Here is an 18339-nt window from a genome sequence, read left to right on the forward strand (position 1 = left end):
GGTAGCAGCCTGCGTTTTGGGTAGCTCTTGGAGGGGCGATTGAGTTTGTACTCTTCGGCTGCAAGGACTTAGGTCCATCTGTCAGCTAGCAATTCTTGGTCAGCTCTAAGGTGCTGCTGCTTTTTCTTGAGGCTGCTTGCCGTGGCCATAAGCCTGCGCTTGAAATGCTCTTGTTCGGCGGGATCCTTGGGCACGACAAATTCGTCGTCGTCGAGGCTTGCTTCGTCTTCGGAGGGAGGCATATAATTATCATCCTCTACATCTCTGTCTGCCGCTCTATCATGAGGGCTGGCTTCTCCCTCCTCCTGTGCTGAATCCTGCTGGAGGGGGTTGTCTTCGGCATTGTCCGGGGTGTTATTATCTCCTGTGCTGGAATCACCATTTTAACTGTGGTGGGATTTAGAGCGGCGCCGCTGACGCCGGCGCTTGGACTCTTTCTTTTAGAGGTCATCCTCCGCTGTTCCATTGCCATTCCCATCTTTTGGGATGTCCACCATGTATATGTCGTATGACGAGGTGGCCTTCCTGTGCCCTGTAGGCGCTGGTTCTTGGTTGTCTCCTGCATCGTCGTCCATAACTCTATGTCTTCGGAGTCGAAGTCGAGCATGTCGGTTAAATCATCGACAGTGGCTACAAAGTGGGCGCTGGGTGGGCATTGAATTTCTTTGTCGTCCGCATCCCAACCTTCCTGACCATAGTCCGGCCAGGGCTCTCCTAATAAAGAGAGAGATTTTAGCGAATTCAGGATGTCTCCAAAGGGCGAGTGCTCAAAGATGTCCGCGGCAGTGAACTCCATAACCGACGCCCAATCAGATTTGATTGGCAGGGGCGCGGGAGGTTCGGAGTCTGGAGAGGAGTCCGGCACCTCGGAGTCACGGGCTTTGCAAAGGACAGGGATGGTGTTCGGCTCAATCGTCGTAGAGATTGTAGCCCCCGAGGCGGTGTCCAGCCACTCGTCCTCGATCGGCGAAGTCGGCTCCGAGCTAAGGGTCAGAGCGGACGCTGGTGTGGCCTCCAGGGCACTGTTCGGCAGCAGAGCTAGATCATACCATCGAGACAGTGTGGCGCACTTGGTTGTGGCTCGAATCCGTTGAAGATCAAGTCTTCGTGGATGTCAGCCGTGTAGTTCAAACTCCCAAATCTGACTTGATGGCCAGGGGCATAGCTTTCGATCTGCTCCAGATGGCCAAGTGAATTGGCCCGCAGTGCAAAGTCGTCGAATACGAAGATCTGTCCGGGGAGAAAAGTCTCACCCTGGACTGCGTCGTTGTTGATGATCGAAGGAGCCATCGGGCCTAAAGGTGACGACACAGAGGAACTCTCAATGAAAGCACCAATGTCGGTGTCAAAACCAGCGGATCTCGGGTAGGGGGTCCCGAACTGTGCGTCTGGGCGGATGGTGAAAGGAGACAAGGGACACGATGTTTTTACCCAGGTTCGGGCCCTCTCGATGGAGGCAAAACCCTACTCCTGCTTGATTAATATTGATGATATGGGTAATACAAGAGTAGATCTACCACGAGATCAAAGAGGCTAAACCCTAGAAGCTAGCCTATGGTATGATTGTTGTCCGTCCTACGGACTAAAACCCTCCGGTTTATATAGACACCAGAGAGGGTTAGGGTTACACAGAGTCGGTTACAATGGTAGGAGATCTACATATCCGTATCGCCAAGCTTGCCTTCCACGCCAAGGAAAGTCCCATCCGGACACGGGACGAAGTCTTCAATCTTGTATCTTCATTGTCCAGGAGTCCGGCCAACGGTGATAGTTCGGCTATCCGGACACCCCCTAATCCAGGACTCCCTCAGCAACAATACAATATGTGCCTCGCTACCCCTTCTATCATCGGGTGAGGGCACCGCAAGATTGAACCCAAAACTAAGCACCTCTCCCATTGCAAGAAAAACCAATCTAGTTGGCCAAACTAAACCAATAGTTCAAACTGAAATACAAAGATATCTTAATCATGCATAAAAGAGTTCACAAAAGGCTCAAATAATATTCATAGATAATCTGATCATAAATCCACAATTCATAGGATCTCAACAAACACACAGCAAAAGAATATTACATCGGATAGAACTCCAAGAACATTGAGGAGAACATTGTATTGAAGATCAAAGAGAGAGAAGAAACCATCTAGCTACTAGCAATGGAACTCTAGTTCTGTGGTAAATTACGCATGCATCATTGCAAGGGCAGCAAGGTTGATGTAGAGGCCCTCCGTGATTGAATCCCCCTCCAGCAGAGTGCCGGAAAAGGCCCCAAGATGGGATCTCACGGGAACAGAAGCTTGTGGCAGCGAAAAAGTATTTTATTGTGGCCTCCTTGGGACTCTTCTGGCCCTCTCTCCAAGTCATGTAGGTGTCTTTTGGTCCAAGAAAAATCATCATAAAGTTTTATTCCGTTTGGACTCTCTTTGATATTCCTTTCCTTTATATGTCATAAACAAGGAAAAAAAGAGAAACTGGCACTGGGCTCTAGGTTAATAGGTTAGTCCCATAAAAAATATAAAATAGCATATTAATGTGTATAAAACATCCTAAACAGATAATATAATAGAATGGAATAATAAAAAATTATAGATACGTTGGAGAAGTATTATAAATCCTACTGATTCCACATTGCCGCCAAGCAGCTAATCCGCTGTCAGTGTTCAACGCGCCAAGCTTGGCTTCAACCGGAGGGTAGGAGCGGTGACCTTACTTGGACTTGAACCGCGGCGACCTACCCTATTCTACTCTTCCTTGTTTTCTTTGTGGCGCGGCCTCGTTCATGTCGGGGCGGGCATCGACGGAACCAAGTATGTCCTCTGCCTCGGTGCCGGTGGGGCGGTGCCTCGGCGGCCCAGGGGAAATCCTCTCCCTCGTTGGAGGCATGGCGGGGACTCAGCAGAGCCCATGATGTCCTCTGCCTCGGCAGAGCGGGGGAAATCCTCCCAGTCATTGTTGGCGGGGTGGAGCCTCAGCGGAGCAAGGCCTTGCCATAGCCGGTGAAGTCCTCCACATTGGTGCCGGCGGGGCGGGGCCTCGATGGAGCCGGCATTGTCCTCCGCCTCGTCGGCGGTCTCACCAAACAGTGCGCCGCACACTTCATTGCCCTCTTTTTAGGTGGCCGCAACCTCCACCACCCGCATGCAGTACCGCCAGCGCGCGAGGCGGCTCTCGCGGGTAGAGCGCTATGACTCGAGTTGCGCCTCCTACTCCGCCCGCTCCGTGGCGATCTACTCCTACGCCTGTAGGTGCGCCTGGAGGACATGGTGGTTGTAGGCAGCGTCGACCTGCGCCTCTCGAAACTGCTCCTCACACTTCTGCCTCACCATGTCCATGTATTGGGCATGGGCCTCACTGATGGTCATGGTGCAATGTACCAGCGAGGATGCCGTGGTGGAAGGGGTTGGTGCGGATCGTCGATGACCATGTTCTCCATTTGGACATCATCGTCCTCCTGCTGCCTGCCGGCCAGCTAGTCTGCAGCAATGGCTATGATCTCCTTTTTCTAGTCCGTCGCCCGCCCGTCCCGAAGAGCGCTGGAGCGCGATGAAGCCATGGTTGGAGTTGTGTGGAGAGAAGAATGGGAAATGAGGTGCACGACTGTTGCTATGGCCGACGCAACAGTTTATATAGCAATGGTGGGTGGCAAAGGGCCGGATGTGTGGCACTGAAGTAGCTGCCTCGGCAACCGCGTGTCATTAATGTGGGCATCACATGGACAGACGGACGACACTTGCGTCGTTTGAACGCGGAGCAGTCACCTACATCGGGAAGCGGGGCGGGTGGCGATGACCGTTCCGGGCGAAAAGCACGAGCGGGCAAGGGAGGGGGTCTGGGTGGGCCAAGGTGGCCAGACTCATGCTTGGCAGCGGTCTGGTCTAGCAGCCGGACATGCTGGCTTGCTAGTAAGCTCGCCGAGCTCAGCAACGACAACCAGATGATGGACGAGGCTTCCGACCAGGAGGCGGCGCCACTGCCCAAACTGGTCCATGCTGTGTTCACCATAGAGCAGACACTTCCGCATTTCGACAGCCTAATAGCGGAAGAGCTACTAGCGTCGCCTGTTCGGCATTCCATCAAGCGCAGGAGGACCAGTGCTACAACCCCCGTCTCCTCAACGAGCACTAGCTCATCGAGGGACAAATCACCGGCGAACAAGAAAATGATAATGCCGTTGCGGACATGTGGATCTATGATCATGGCTTCCTGAATGAGTAGTGTGTCACATCCCTAGTTCTGGTATGACCTAGACTAGCTAGTCATGTGTGCATCATGTTTGAATTCCATTTAAATATGAAATGGGGATTTGTGAAACCCTCAGAATCATTTCTGGAAATGACCCAGATAAAAATTGCTCCAAAAAGGTCCAAGAAAATGTTCATGTTGCTCTCTGAAAATATTGGACAGAGATAAAAATCAAACCAATATTTTTAGGAGCTCATAAGTATTTATTTTGGTTATTTGGAATTAATGCATAATTATTTGCATTGGATATATATATGTCATATATATAATATATGTCCAAAAATTATGCCATTTATTAAGGAGGTTTGGAATAAAATAACTAGCTCCTATAAAAATTGGCATAAGTAAATAAAATGATTTAGTAATATTATTAAATCAAAACAAATGTCAGAAAAATAGAAAAGAAAAAGAAATGGAAAACCTACTTGTGCTTACCTGTGCAGCCACCTGGCGGCCCAAGTGGCCAGCCCAGCAGTAGCCCAGCTCACTGGCTCCTCTGTCGTCTTCCTCCCCCTTGCCCAAAGCAGCTGAGTGGCCGGCATGCCGCAGCCGCGCTACGTCCCCCGCCACCTCCTGCTTCTCCCCCTCGTCGTCTGGATGCCCTGCGCGATGCCATGCACCGCCCCGCATCGCTCTCACTCTCCCTCGTTCTCCCTCCTCCCTTGTTTATCTCCCGCGCGACCGCCCGAGCACTACCGTCGCCGCCGTTCGCCGTTGCGATAGCCACCGCATCTCCCTCGCCTCTCGGACCAGCTCAGAAGCTCCGCCACGTCGCCGTCCACCTCTCCATCGAGCCAAGAACCTCCGGACAGCCTCCATCGTCATCACCGTTGTCTTCTTCACCGCCGGCCGCCGTGGATCTCCACCGCCCACACGTTGTCGTCCGACCGTCCCCGATCCCGCTTCGACGCCTGCTGCAACCGCTGTGAGCTGCCGCCCCTCCTCCCCCTCTCCGTTCTCGCCCTCGCACGCTACAGCCGCATCCCCGCTCGCGCCCGAACACCGGCCGCCACCGCGAGCTTCGTTCCGGCGAGCTCCGGCGCCCCCGCGGCTTCCCGTCTGCTCCCCTGGATGCGGACGAGGACGGGCTATGCCCCGGTGGTCTCCACGTGACCAGCCACCGCTCGTAGCACCAGTCCGGCGAGTCGCTGCCGCGTTGTGGGTCCCCACCGGCCAAAACTCCGGCGGGCTGACGTGGCCTTTAGTTAGGCACTAATTACCCCCCTAGAGACACTGACAGTGGGCCCTGCCCTGCTAATCTGTAGTTAGGATAGTATTAGAGTTAACTAACTCTGTTAGTTAACTGAGACACTGACGTGTGGACCCCACACATCAGGTTTGACCCTGGTCAGCCCTGGTTGACCTGCTGACGTCGTGCTGTCGTCATGCTGACGCAGTGAAATCCTTTCTGGGATTAAATTAAATCAGGAAATTCCAGGAATTGTTATAAACTTCAAAAAATTATAGAATTCAACCGTAACTCAGATTGAAATAATTTATATATGAAAAATTATCAGAAAAATGCAATCTATCCATTTGTACTAGTTTCATGCATGACAAACCAACTTATACCTACTGTATAAGTGAAACACTAAAATGTCTTATATAAAGAGCTTATTTTGGAGATGCATTTGAATCTTTGGTTCAAATGGATTTCACCCAAATAAAAGCTAGTTGCATTAGCTTAATCAGCATCACATCTACATGCCATGTTCATGCATCATATTGTTGCATATGCTTGTGTTTTGATTGTCGACACTGTTCCTTCTCGATAGGTCCTGCTCCGGAGAGTGCTCGAGAGTACCTGTCTGTGAAGCAGTGCCTCCCCTGTTGATATACCAGGCAAGGAAACCCCCTTGTTCATTCCGATACAATCCTACTCTCTCGCTCCTGCTCTCAGTTATTGCAGTTAGGACAACAATGATTCAACTGCTACTTTGTGCTGCGGTAGTTGAACCCATTCCTCTGCATCACCTGTCATTGCCATAGTAAATAGTTGAAACCCACTAGCATGTGTAGGAGTTGATTGAAGCCATGTTGTGTTCCTACCATGCCATGCCTGCTATTGCTTAGAGTTGTGTCAGGTCTGATTCATTGGGAATGAATTGGAGTGTTATGATATGTTCTAGTGCTGAGAGTTAAGTGTGTGAACACGATTTGGTAAAGGTAGCGGTGAGAGGCCATGTAGGAGTACATGGTGGGTTGTCTCACTGGAACCGTCCTTAAGCACTGAGTTCTGTGTATGTTGTCCAATGACTAGCTACTACCACACATTGGAATGCTTAAGTGCCCCTCTCGACTTATTAACCAACTTGATCTCTGTCCAAGAGTTGCAACTAGTTTCTGGTGTTTGTAGGTAGTGTTAGTAGTCTACCAAGTGGCACCCGCCCAGGTGGGCTTGGGACAGACTAGGCACAAGTGGCACGGTGTACCAAGCATAGATCCATCCGGCGAGGTGGGCTTGGGAACCCTGCACACATCGTTTGGGGCCGTGAGTGAAACCCCGGCTGGATCTCCTTGCGGATGGAACCTGAATAGGCGATGAACCTGGACTAGAGTCTTGTGTGGTTAGTCAGGTCGTGGCCAACACCCTCGCCAGGCTTCCGCTTGAAGGTTGCCGAGATACATGACGAGTACATGGCGGTAAGTGGCGAGAGCGTGTGTGAAGAAGTACACCCCTGCATGGTTAACATGATCTATTCGAATAGCCGGGTCCGTGGTTATGGACTTATTGGATGCTTACATGGTACATAGACAACTTGAAGTGGATACTCTAAAATGCTCAAGGCAAAGTGTGAGTGCTATGGATGGCCTTCTCGTAGGGAGACTGGGATGAATCCATAGTAGTGTATTGTGTGGTGATTAGTGGACTTGTGTGCGCCATATCACCTCAAGAAGTTCCCGTAGTCGTAGAAGAGGATAGCCACTGAGTCAAAGCTGGCTTGCTGCAACTAAACCCCACATTACCCTCTTGATACAAATGCATGTATAATAGGATCTGATGTAAGTCTTGCTGAGTACCTTTGTACTCATGTTGCTTTATTTATGTTTTTGCAGCGGAGACTTCGGTCTTACTAGTGTTTTTGTGGACTTCGACAAGTAGCTTGTACCTCAGCTACGATCTTGATAGGATGTTGTAGATAGTCAGGCTCTTCAGCCTTTTTCATTTGTAGATGTCTGTACTCAGACATGTAATGCTTCCGCTTGTTGCTTGTATGCTCTGTATGATGGGTCCTGTGACCCCTGTTTGCAATAAATGTTATGATGGCTCTTTGAGCCTTATCTATATGAGTTGTTGAGTTATGTTGTGATGCCATGTTGTACAACACATACTTGCATGTTATGCGTACGTGTAATGTGTATTGCTATGTGTGGGATCTGACTATCTAGTTGTTTATCCTTAGTAGCCTCTCTTACCGGGAAATGTCTCCTTGTGCTTCCACCGAGCCCTGGTAGCTTGCTACTACTCCGGAACACTTAGGCTGACCGGCATGTGTCCTTCTTCATTCCTGTGTCTGTCCCTTCGGCGAAATGTCACGCGGTGTCTACCGGAGTCCTGTTAGCCTGCTACAGCCCGGTTTACTGGAGTCCTACTAGCCTAGTTGCTACAGCTCGGATTCACTCGCTGATGCCCGACACGTTCGTTGCTGGGTCATGTATGCCTGTCATTGTAAGTTAGTGCCACTTTGGGTTCACGACTAGCCATGTCAGCCCGGGTTCTTTGTCATATGGATGCTAGCGACACTATCGTATATGTGTGCCAAAAGGCACAAACGGTCCCGGGCATGGTAAGGCGACACCCGTGGGAATACCGTGCGTGAGGCCGCAAAGTGATATGAGGTGTTACATGCTAGATCGGTGTGGCATAGAATCGGGGTCCTGACATAGTGATACATCTCCAACGAATCTATAATTTTTGTTGGTTCTATGGTATTAAAGTATCATTCTTGGATGTTTTATACTCATTTACTAGCAACTTTATATAATTTTTTGGGACTAACCTATAGAAATAGTGCCTAGTACGAGTTGCTGTTCAATGCCACGAATTTTTTTGAGATTTTTTTCTGCCCAGAAGACACCCAGGATGCCCAAGATGTGCACCAGAGGGGCCCTGCGGGGCCCACTAGGAACCAGGGCACGCTAGGACCCCCGGCGCACCCTGGGGGTAGTGGGGGTCCACACACACCCCCTCCATCGACCTCTGGCTCTATAAATACTCTAAAATCCCTAAAACCCTAGGGGAGTCAACAAAACACAATTCCAGCCGCCGCAAGTTCCAGAACCACGAGATCCAATATAGAGGCCTTCTCTAGCACTCTGCCGGAGGGGTCAACAATCACAGAGGGGATCTTCATCATCACCCTTGCTCCTACGTTGATGTGTGAGTAGTTTACCACAGACCTACGGGTCTATAGGCAGTAGCTAGATGGCTTCTTCTCTCTTTTTGATCTTCAATACAATGTTCTCCTTGATGTTCTTGGAGATCTATTTGATGTAATGACTTTTTGCAATGTATTTGTTAGGATCCGATGAATTGCAAGTTTATGATCACATATATCTATGAATGTTATTTGAGTCTTTGTTGAACTCTCTTATGCATGATTGTTATAGCCTCATATTTCTTCTCCGAAACTTTATCTTGGTTTGGCCCACTAGGTTGAATTTCTTGTCATGGGAAGATGTGCTTTGTGATGGGGTCAATCTTGCGGTGTTGAATCTCAGTGACAGAAGGATACGTGACACGCATAGCCATTAAGGATAAAAATATGGGCTCTATTCCTACATGAATAGATCTTGTCTACATCACCTCATCGTTCTTATTGCATTAGTCTGTTTTTCCATGAACTTAATACACTAGATGCATGATGGATAGTGGTCGATGTGTGGAGTAATAGTAGTAGATGCAGGCAGGAGTCGGTCTACTAATCTTGGACGTGATGCCTATATACATGATCATTGGCTTGGATATTGTCACAATTATTTGCTATTCTATCAATTACCCAGCAGTCATTTGTTTACCCACCGTATGCTATTTTCATGAGAGAAGCCTCTAGTGAAATCTACGTCCCTCGGGTCTATTTCCTATCATATTTTTTTCAGATCTGTTATTCCAAAAATCCAAAAATACCTTGTTGCACTTTTTATTTATCTATTTTATTTTGTGTTTTTGCTAGATCTATTTATCCAATCTCATACAATTTAATCTATCTCAATACTAAGAGGGATTGATAACCCCGCTTATGCGTTGGGTTGCATGTTTTTCTGGTTGTGTGCAGGTGCTGCTTACATAGTGTTGCTTGGTTCTCCTACTGGATTGATCTTGGTTTCTTCACTGAGTGAAATACTTACAGTTGTTGTGCTGCATCATCCTCTCCTCTTCGGGAATTACCAACGCAGATACAAGCAATCAGGAAGAATTTCTAACGCTGTTGCCGGGAAGACATCATCAACTTCTAATTTTTTAGAAAAATACAAAAATATATAATTATTTCTGATTATCTTTTTCTTGTTTGCTCTTTTGCTTGTTTGCTATCTTTGCTTGTGTTGCCATGTGCCTTCTATTTGCTAGCATCTTCGCTTGCTAAAAATCTATTGATATGGATCCTCATCCACTTGCTAATCCTTTTAAAAGATCCAATCATGACGAACCAACTGCTAGTGAATTGATTTCACTAGATTATCTTTATGAAGTTTTGCTTGATATCCGTGAATCTGAAAATTGCGATGAAGTGTTAAAATAAGAAATTTATAAAGTGAATCATGATAGCTCCTTGAATGAAAAGCACTATTGCAATGATGTCATTATAAATTCTATTAACATCCATTATGCTAGTAATATGCAAAACCCCAAGCTTGGGGATGCTTGTTTTGTTATGACCACTACTTATTGCAATCATCATGATTGCGTTGACAAATGATTCTTATGATCTTGAAAATTTCTTTAAAACTCATGATTAGTATGCTTGCGATAATATTAAAAGTGGGTTTGGAAGAGTTTCAACGTTAGCTAAAAATAATCCCAGATATTTGGAGAGTGTTCAATCTTATGAAATTTTTGATAAAAGTGGGTTTGGGGAGGTTATGACTTTAGTTCATGTTAATCCCATAATCTTTGAAGATTATAAAACTCTTATGCTTGTGGATCATGAAGAGAAATTTTTGTATGATAGCTATATTGTTGAATTTGATAAGATCCTACATGTAATTATTCCGAAAGAGGAAAATATGGTTGTAGGAATCTTCATATTACTAAGTTACCTCTCTTCTTATTGAGTTTGCTATTGCTTCTTTCTTCTTCTTTGCATATGCTAGATATTGCTTGTCTTGATAATTTGTTTTCATATAAAATGCCTATGCATATGAAGTATGTTAGACTTTAATGTGTTGGTCACATATTTATTGATGCTCTCTTTGTGTTTCAATTATTATCTTTCATGTGAGCATCGATAAAATCTCATGCCTAGCTAGGGGCATAAAATGATAGTGCTTGTTGGGAGGCAACCCAATGAATAAAACGTTTTTCTATTTTTCTTTCTATTTTTGTGTGTTGACACAACTATGCTACTGTTGTGATTGTGTTTTTATGTTTTAATTAGTGTTTCTGCCAAGTAAAGCCTTTAAGATCATGTTGGGTGATAGTTGATTTGATCTTGTTGAAAACATAAACTTTTGCGCATAGTAGAAGATTTGTTAAAAATCACAGAAGCGTGATAAAATGCTGAATTTTCTACACAAGGTTGATATACAAATTTCCTACGTTTTCCAAATTTTTCAGAAGTTTTGGAGTTACAGAAGAATCGTCAAAGTCCAGATTACTGCAGATTGTTCTGTTTTTGACAAATTCTATTTTTGTTACATTGTGTGGTTATTTTGATGAACCTATGGATTGTACTGGGGGGGGTATAATCCGTGGTAAAGTTAGAATCAAGTAGGTATAATGCAATAATAAAATGTGAATGGGTTTGCAACATTACTTAAAGTCGTGATTTGCTTTATTATACTAACTGATGACACAAAGGTTTTTGTTAAGATTTGTGTGATTGAAGTTTTCAAGTTTTGGGTGAGACCATTATGGATGAAGGAACAAGGAGTGCATAGAGCCTAAGCTTGGGGGTGCCCACAGCACCCCAAGGTAATATTCAAGGAGAACCAAACAACTAAGCTTGGGGATGCCCCAGCCTCATTCTTCTAACGACCATAGATAATTTTACTTGGAGCTATATTTTTATTCGTCACATATCATGAGTTTGGCTTGGAGCATCTTGTATTATATGAGTTTTTGCTTGTTTTGCTTTTTAGTTTGTCGCAATCATCCATGCTGGACACACCTATTTGAGAGAGCCATAATATATGATGCTATTATTTGTTAGAATTGCTCCAGTGCTTCACTTATATTTTTTGAGCACAATGGTTGTTTATTTTTCGAAGAAATGCTCTCATGCTTCACTTAGATTATTTTTAGAGTTGAAAATCTTGAAGAAGTATTTGTGCTCTTGTTCTTCACTTAAATTTGTTTGAGAGCTTGTTTTAAGCAATGGTAATATATGAAACTAGCCCCAAAGTGATAGATATTCAAGAGGGATAATAAAAACTATCATGAAGGTCGTTGGATATTAAAACTTGATTCCTTGCAATAGTTTTGCGATATGGGTATAGTAATATGTGTGTCATGTTGGTGAGTAATTATGCTTGAGTAAGAATATTGGTTTTAAGGTTTGTGATTCCCAATGCAAGCACACAAGTCAATAGTTATGCAATGAAGTTACATCCTACTTGTGGTGCATTATTCGGTGTTAGTTATGCTTAATGCTCGTTTATGATCTTTTTCGTTTCTTGGATGGTTGCTTATCAATTTATTTGCTAGCCTTCCCTTGTACTAAGTAGAAATATTGCTTGTGCATCCAAACTCCTAAACCAAGTTGTGCCAAATGAGTCCACCATACCTACCTATATGCTGTATTTCCATGCCGTTCCAAGTAAATTTGTATGTGCCAACTCTAATTTTCAAAATGAGTTTCCATTTTGTGTGCCTGTACCACTCATGAATCGGCGGGGGTGGCCAATATTTTCCATGCTAGATGTGTTATTCTCAAGATGAGTGTTTATTCACTTGTCATTGCACAAGAGTGTGGCCGGTAATAGGGACATTGGCACGCGTTGGTGCTATACAAACGGTTTTTAACCCCTTTCCGCAACGGTGTTCGGAACCGTCGCCAAGTGAGTGACCGTGATAGAGGGGTCCTTCCCACACGACCTAGAAACCGTCAGGGATACGCCCTCCTGGCACAAACGCTCACCAAAATGAGGTTGTGTGCGACAAACGAGCACAGAAATACGGTTATATGTACAATAGTGCTAAAAAATACAATTATACATGCGAGATCATTTCCGGTCGTAAGTACATCCCACACAGTCAGTCCTCGCTAAATGTTTTTGTTTGTATGTACATTCCACATAGTCCATCCAAGGAATACATTTCCATTAGTATGTACATCCCACACAGTTAATCTTACCAAACGTTTGCGATGCGCACAACATCACAAACAGTCTATAATTTCGAAGCGTGTGTGATAAGGTGACTATCGCAAACATTTAATAAGAAAGAATAGTATGCGATGTTGTTATTAATCGCACACGCTTTTTCCTAATCGTGTGTGTAGTGGAGATTGATCGCACATGTTTTTTCTTGGCTGATCGTGTGTGTAGTGGAGATTAATTGCACATGTAGTGGATCCTAGAAACGTGTCTGATCTCAATGTCTATCGCAGACGTTTCAGTTTCACCAACCATGTTTCGTGTAATCCCCGATTAATCCCTAATTAACCCCTTATTAATCCCTAATTTAAAAATCATATGTTTTGAATTTGATAGTAGGCAATCACTTATTTCATATCCAACCATGTTTATTACAAATATAGGTTCAACTACGAATGCATAATTCGATGCACAAGTACATATACTGAAGAACTACAAAAGCACCAAGTAAAGAATGATGAACCACAGTTGTACTAAAGACTATAAAGAGAGAGGAGAAAGCCATTCTGGTTGCTGGAGAAGCTGAAGCGGAATGGCCATATTGTGCCCTCCTCCATGCATAATGTGCGCATGACTCTATGCCAACCCCTTGTGATGGCTGCCCATCCATCCTTAACTGTCTTCATTACGACTTCTCGATGCTCATTGTAGTCTGGATGAAATACTTTAGCCGTCATTATGTGTCCACCAATCACGTACATTGCGAGCTAATCTTGAGTGAACTGCTTCGGGAACCACTGCGAACAAAAAAGATTCGGACATTGTTGTCTAACAACTCATTATGGGCAATGAAAAGAGAAGGCTGCAGAGTTTGTTGTTGCCATCCTACAGCTCACTATTGTGTTGGATAGAGCATAAACAAATAATTTTCTTGCCACCATTCATATATTTTTGCTAATAGTAATTATTAGTTTCCTAACTTGATGCTTGTTCATGAATATCTCATTGCCCCATAGGACAAAGGGTCGATGCGTGCATGGTTGCGAAGGGCATATGTACCTACAAGAAACAAATAGAAGCTAACAAGTGTCCAAGCCTAGATCTATATGCACTACATTATGAAACGACGGGGGAGTACAAGCCGAGGGATGAAGCTAACCTCGGCGGAAAATGGTGGCCACTCCCGTTGTTGTCCTGCATAAGTAGTGCAAAGGCATGATAAGTACAACAACCTTAACATCAAACAAATATAGCAAAGGTAAACAATATCATCTACAAATGATAGCTTGAATGTGTTGGTTTCAGCATGCTGCTAAAGCATATATAAAATGAAAGGCAATGTTACCGACAGCAGGCTTAACAACCATCAAATATTGCAATTCAAACTAGTATTACTGAAAATGAATAGTATGTAGGTAATGCTTAAACATCACTAGATAAATGTGTAAAACTGAAATAAAGGGCATGTATTAACTACATCAGGCATAACTGGAACCAAATATAGCCGTTTAAACTGGTATTGATGCAATCGAGCAGCACAGTTCCGACTTGCACATAATGAACAACACATTGTGAATGACTGAAATAAACAAGGCATAAATGATCAGTATAACAACCAAATATAGCCATTGAAAACTGGACAGAGTCTCACTCCAACCAACCTAACAAGCAAATAAAGATAAACAAGGCATATGCTTGAAAACTGGACAAATGCTCACTTCAACCAACCTAACAAGCAAATATAGATAAACAAGGAATCTGGTTGAAAACTGGACAAATGCTAAAAAAGGAACCTAAGAACCAAATACGGATAAACAAGGCTCACTGCAACCAACCTAACAACCAAACGCAGATAAACAAGGTATCTACTCACTATAAACAACCAAATATAGCCATTCGTGAAATTGAAGTGGACAATTCATACTTAAACATCATATAACCCTATTGAACAATACATTTTTGCATAACTGAAAAACCAAACATGCACAGTTATAGCATCGTACGGCAAATGCTCCTACAACAAAGGGTATGGGTTGGCAAGCTAGAAAAGGTAAGATTTGCTGATAGGATGTTGGCTCACATTTCATGGACGGGATCCTTCTAGTTGGAAGAGCACATACCCATGGTGCAAATGTCACAGATGGGCTGTTTCACCTTGGAAGAACCTTTGTGGGTGCCCTCCTCGTGGTCGTGGTCGATGTGATCTAACTTGTTAATTGAGGATCCCAAGCCGCTGTCGTAGAACGTGTCCTTCAGAAATGACAAAATGGGCTCGATGGTGCATAAGGATCGCAAATCCTTGACCTCTTGGCGGAGGAGATCACCAGCAGGGCCATCGAAGAGATCAACGGCGGTTGAACCAGAGGGGTTGGGGATCGACCACATAACCTATGACATGGCTCGCGTGAAGCCGTCACTATCAATGAGCTTGATGTCGTAGCCAGCTTTCTTGAGATACAGTAATACGCAAGCCCGCTAACATGAAGCCTTCGACGTGGCAAAGTACTCAACGTCTTTACCGGCTTCCACGGAGATGTGTTGCTCTGGGATCGGAAGGTCAGGGCGAACGGCGGCCACCTCGCCAACGTTCGCCGGAGAGCCCATGATAAACCTCTTCTTGGTCGAATGCTCGTCGGGCTCCCCGGGATACGTGGTTGAGCTAAGGCAGCTACATTCTGGAGCAGGGGATGTGGATGTAGCGGGAAGGGACACTGCATGCCTCATCTAAAAACACAGGGGAGTGGGGCGATGCTATGGGAATCGCTGGGTAACCTGACCTTTATTATCTAAGCTTGGAGGAACAGGTAGACCAGCATGGGTTGGCGGCAGCGCCGGCAGCGGCCACAAGCTAGGGTTTGAGGGGGGAGGGGTGGGTGGGGGACTGTGGAGGGAGGATGTTGGTGTTTGAGGATATGCCGCAGCTACTGAAATTTTTAGTAATGGTTGGTGGAGATGGTGGTTGACGAGGAAGGGTGACGGTTCAAATGCCTCAGCTACATCAATTTTACTATAAGGTCGGTGCTGGGGTTGGTGGGCGACGGTTAAATTATTAGGGCTATGAAAATTTGGATAAAGGATAAAGGAATTGATGCGGGGCGAAATGCCCAAGATCGCGCACGGTCCAAGTAGTGGAACCGCCGATTTTTGCAATGCTCAAGGCGGGTAGTTTGTTTTTATATTTATAGCTAGCTGGTCTATCACACACGTTCGAAATACTGGTAGTGGGAAATAGATGGGGGAAGAGGCGGAAAACCGATGAGAGGAGAGGCAGGAAACCGATGAGAGGAGTGGCGGGAAACGGTAACCTGTTTAGAAAACGTAGAAGAGAAGGAAGCGTGAGCTAGCACGACGCATGCGCACAGTGCTTACCCATGTAATGCATGTGCCATCGAAAGGGCTGAGGGTTGCCGTTTAATCTGGGAGCATCCAATGGTGCAGACGTACGATCCGTGGGGTATGGGTTCTGGCCAATCAGAACGCATGACACAGATCGCGCGCAGCAGGGAGAGGGGGGCATCGACTGCGGTTTGGTAGGCACACGACCTTCATGAGTGAACCATGTGCTATCTGAAAACATTTCGTGAGAAGAATGTTTGTTTTTAAATCCTAGTAAATCGAAAACTCACCCAAAAATTGTGAAACTTGGCATGGTGTCACGACATGGCACATATGTTGAGGGAATTTTTTCGTCCATTTTGGCACAAGTTTTATTACAAACCTCTTACAAACCAGAACATCTCTCAAAGAAGCCTCATGGTTCTGAAAGGGAATCGCGTTCCCCTTGTTGTTGAAACATAATCACTGCCTCCTTTCGTCTTATGTTTTCTTCTACGGGCAACAATGAACGAGAGGATATATGTGCTGAAATTTAAACTTATTCATGGTTCGTTTGGCATTTTTATACACTAACTGAGTTTGCTAGGCATTTAATGTCAATAATTCAAATCTGAACTTCAAATACATGCTCCAGTTCACAAAAATGGCTAGAAAAATTATACATGCATGTGTCCTTGGGTGCATGTTTAGTTCTCATGCCAAGAATGGGAACGAATTACAACCATACCGGCGTCCTAGCTCGTCCTCAAACATTTCAAATGTCGGTTTTTAAATCCCCGTAAATCCTAAACACACCAGAAAGTCATGAAAGTAGGCAGGGTTCCACGTCATGGCACATATATGTCGTGGTAAAAACATTGTCCAATTTGGGCCAAGCTTTATTACAAACCTCTTACAAACCGGAGCTTCTCTCAAAGAAGCCTCGTGGTTCCGATAGGGAAACGTGTTCCCCTTGTTGTCGAAACATAATCATTGCCTCTTTTCGCCTTGTATTTTCTTCCACGGGCAACATTGAACGATAGGATATCCGTGCTAAAATTTAAACTTATTCACGGTTCGTTTGGCATTTTTATACACCAATTGAGTTTCCTTGGCATTTAATGTCCATAATTCAAACCTGAACTTCAAATACATGTTCTAGTTCACCAAACTAGCTAGAAAAATTATACATGTGTCCTTGGGTACATGTATAGGTCCCATGCAAGGAATGGGAATGAATTACAACCGTACCGGCGTCCTGGCTCGTCCTCAAACATTCAGAATCTCAGTTTTTAGATCCCCGTAAATCCTAAACTCATAGAAAGTCATGAAAGTTGGCATGGTGTCACGTCATGGAGCATATAAACATTGTTCAATTTGGGCCAAGCTTTATTAAAAACCTCTTACAAACCGAAGCTTCTCTTAAAGAAGCCTCGTGGTTCCCATAGGGAAACGTGTTTCCCTCGTTTGGCATTTTTATACACTAACTGAGTTTGCTAGGCATTTAATGTCAATAATTCAAATCTGAACCTCAAATACATGCTCCAGTTCACCAAAATGGCTAGAAAAATTATACATGCATGTGTCCTTGGGTGGATGTTTAGGTCCCATGGCAGGAATGGGAACGAATTACAACCGTACCGGCGTCCTGGCTCGTCCTCAAACATTTGGAATCTAGGTTTTTAAATCCCCATAAATCCTAAACTCACCAGAAAGTCATCAAAGTAGGCACGGTGTCACGTCATGGCACATATATGTCGTGGTAAAAACATTGTCCAATTTGGGCCAAGCTTTATTACAGATCTCTTAAAAACCGGAACTTCTCTCAAAGAAGCCTCGTGGTTCCGATAGGCAAACGTGTTCCCCTTGTTGTCGAAACATAATCACTGCCTCTTTTCGCCTTGTATTTTCTTCTACGGGCAACATGGAACGACATGATATCCATGCTGAAATTTATACTTTATTCAGGGTTCGTTTATCCTTTTTATACACAAATTGATTTTGCGAGGCATTTAATGCCAATAATTCAAATCTGAACTACAAATACATGCTCCAGTTCACCAAAATGGCTAGAAAAATTATACATGTGTCCTTGGGTGCATGTTTAGGTTCCATGCTAGGAATGGGGAAGAATTAAAACCTTACCAGCATCCTCGCTCGTCCTCAAACATTTGGAATCTTGGTTGCTAAATCCCCATAAATCCAAAACTCGCGAGAAAGTCATCAAAGGTGGCATGGTGTCCCATCATGGCACATATATGTCATGGTAAAAACATTGCCAATTTGGACCAAGCTTTATTACAAACCT

Source organism: Triticum aestivum, chromosome 2B (assembly GCF_018294505.1).
Source record: "Triticum aestivum cultivar Chinese Spring chromosome 2B, IWGSC CS RefSeq v2.1, whole genome shotgun sequence".
Classification (NCBI taxonomy): domain Eukaryota; kingdom Viridiplantae; phylum Streptophyta; class Magnoliopsida; order Poales; family Poaceae; genus Triticum; species Triticum aestivum.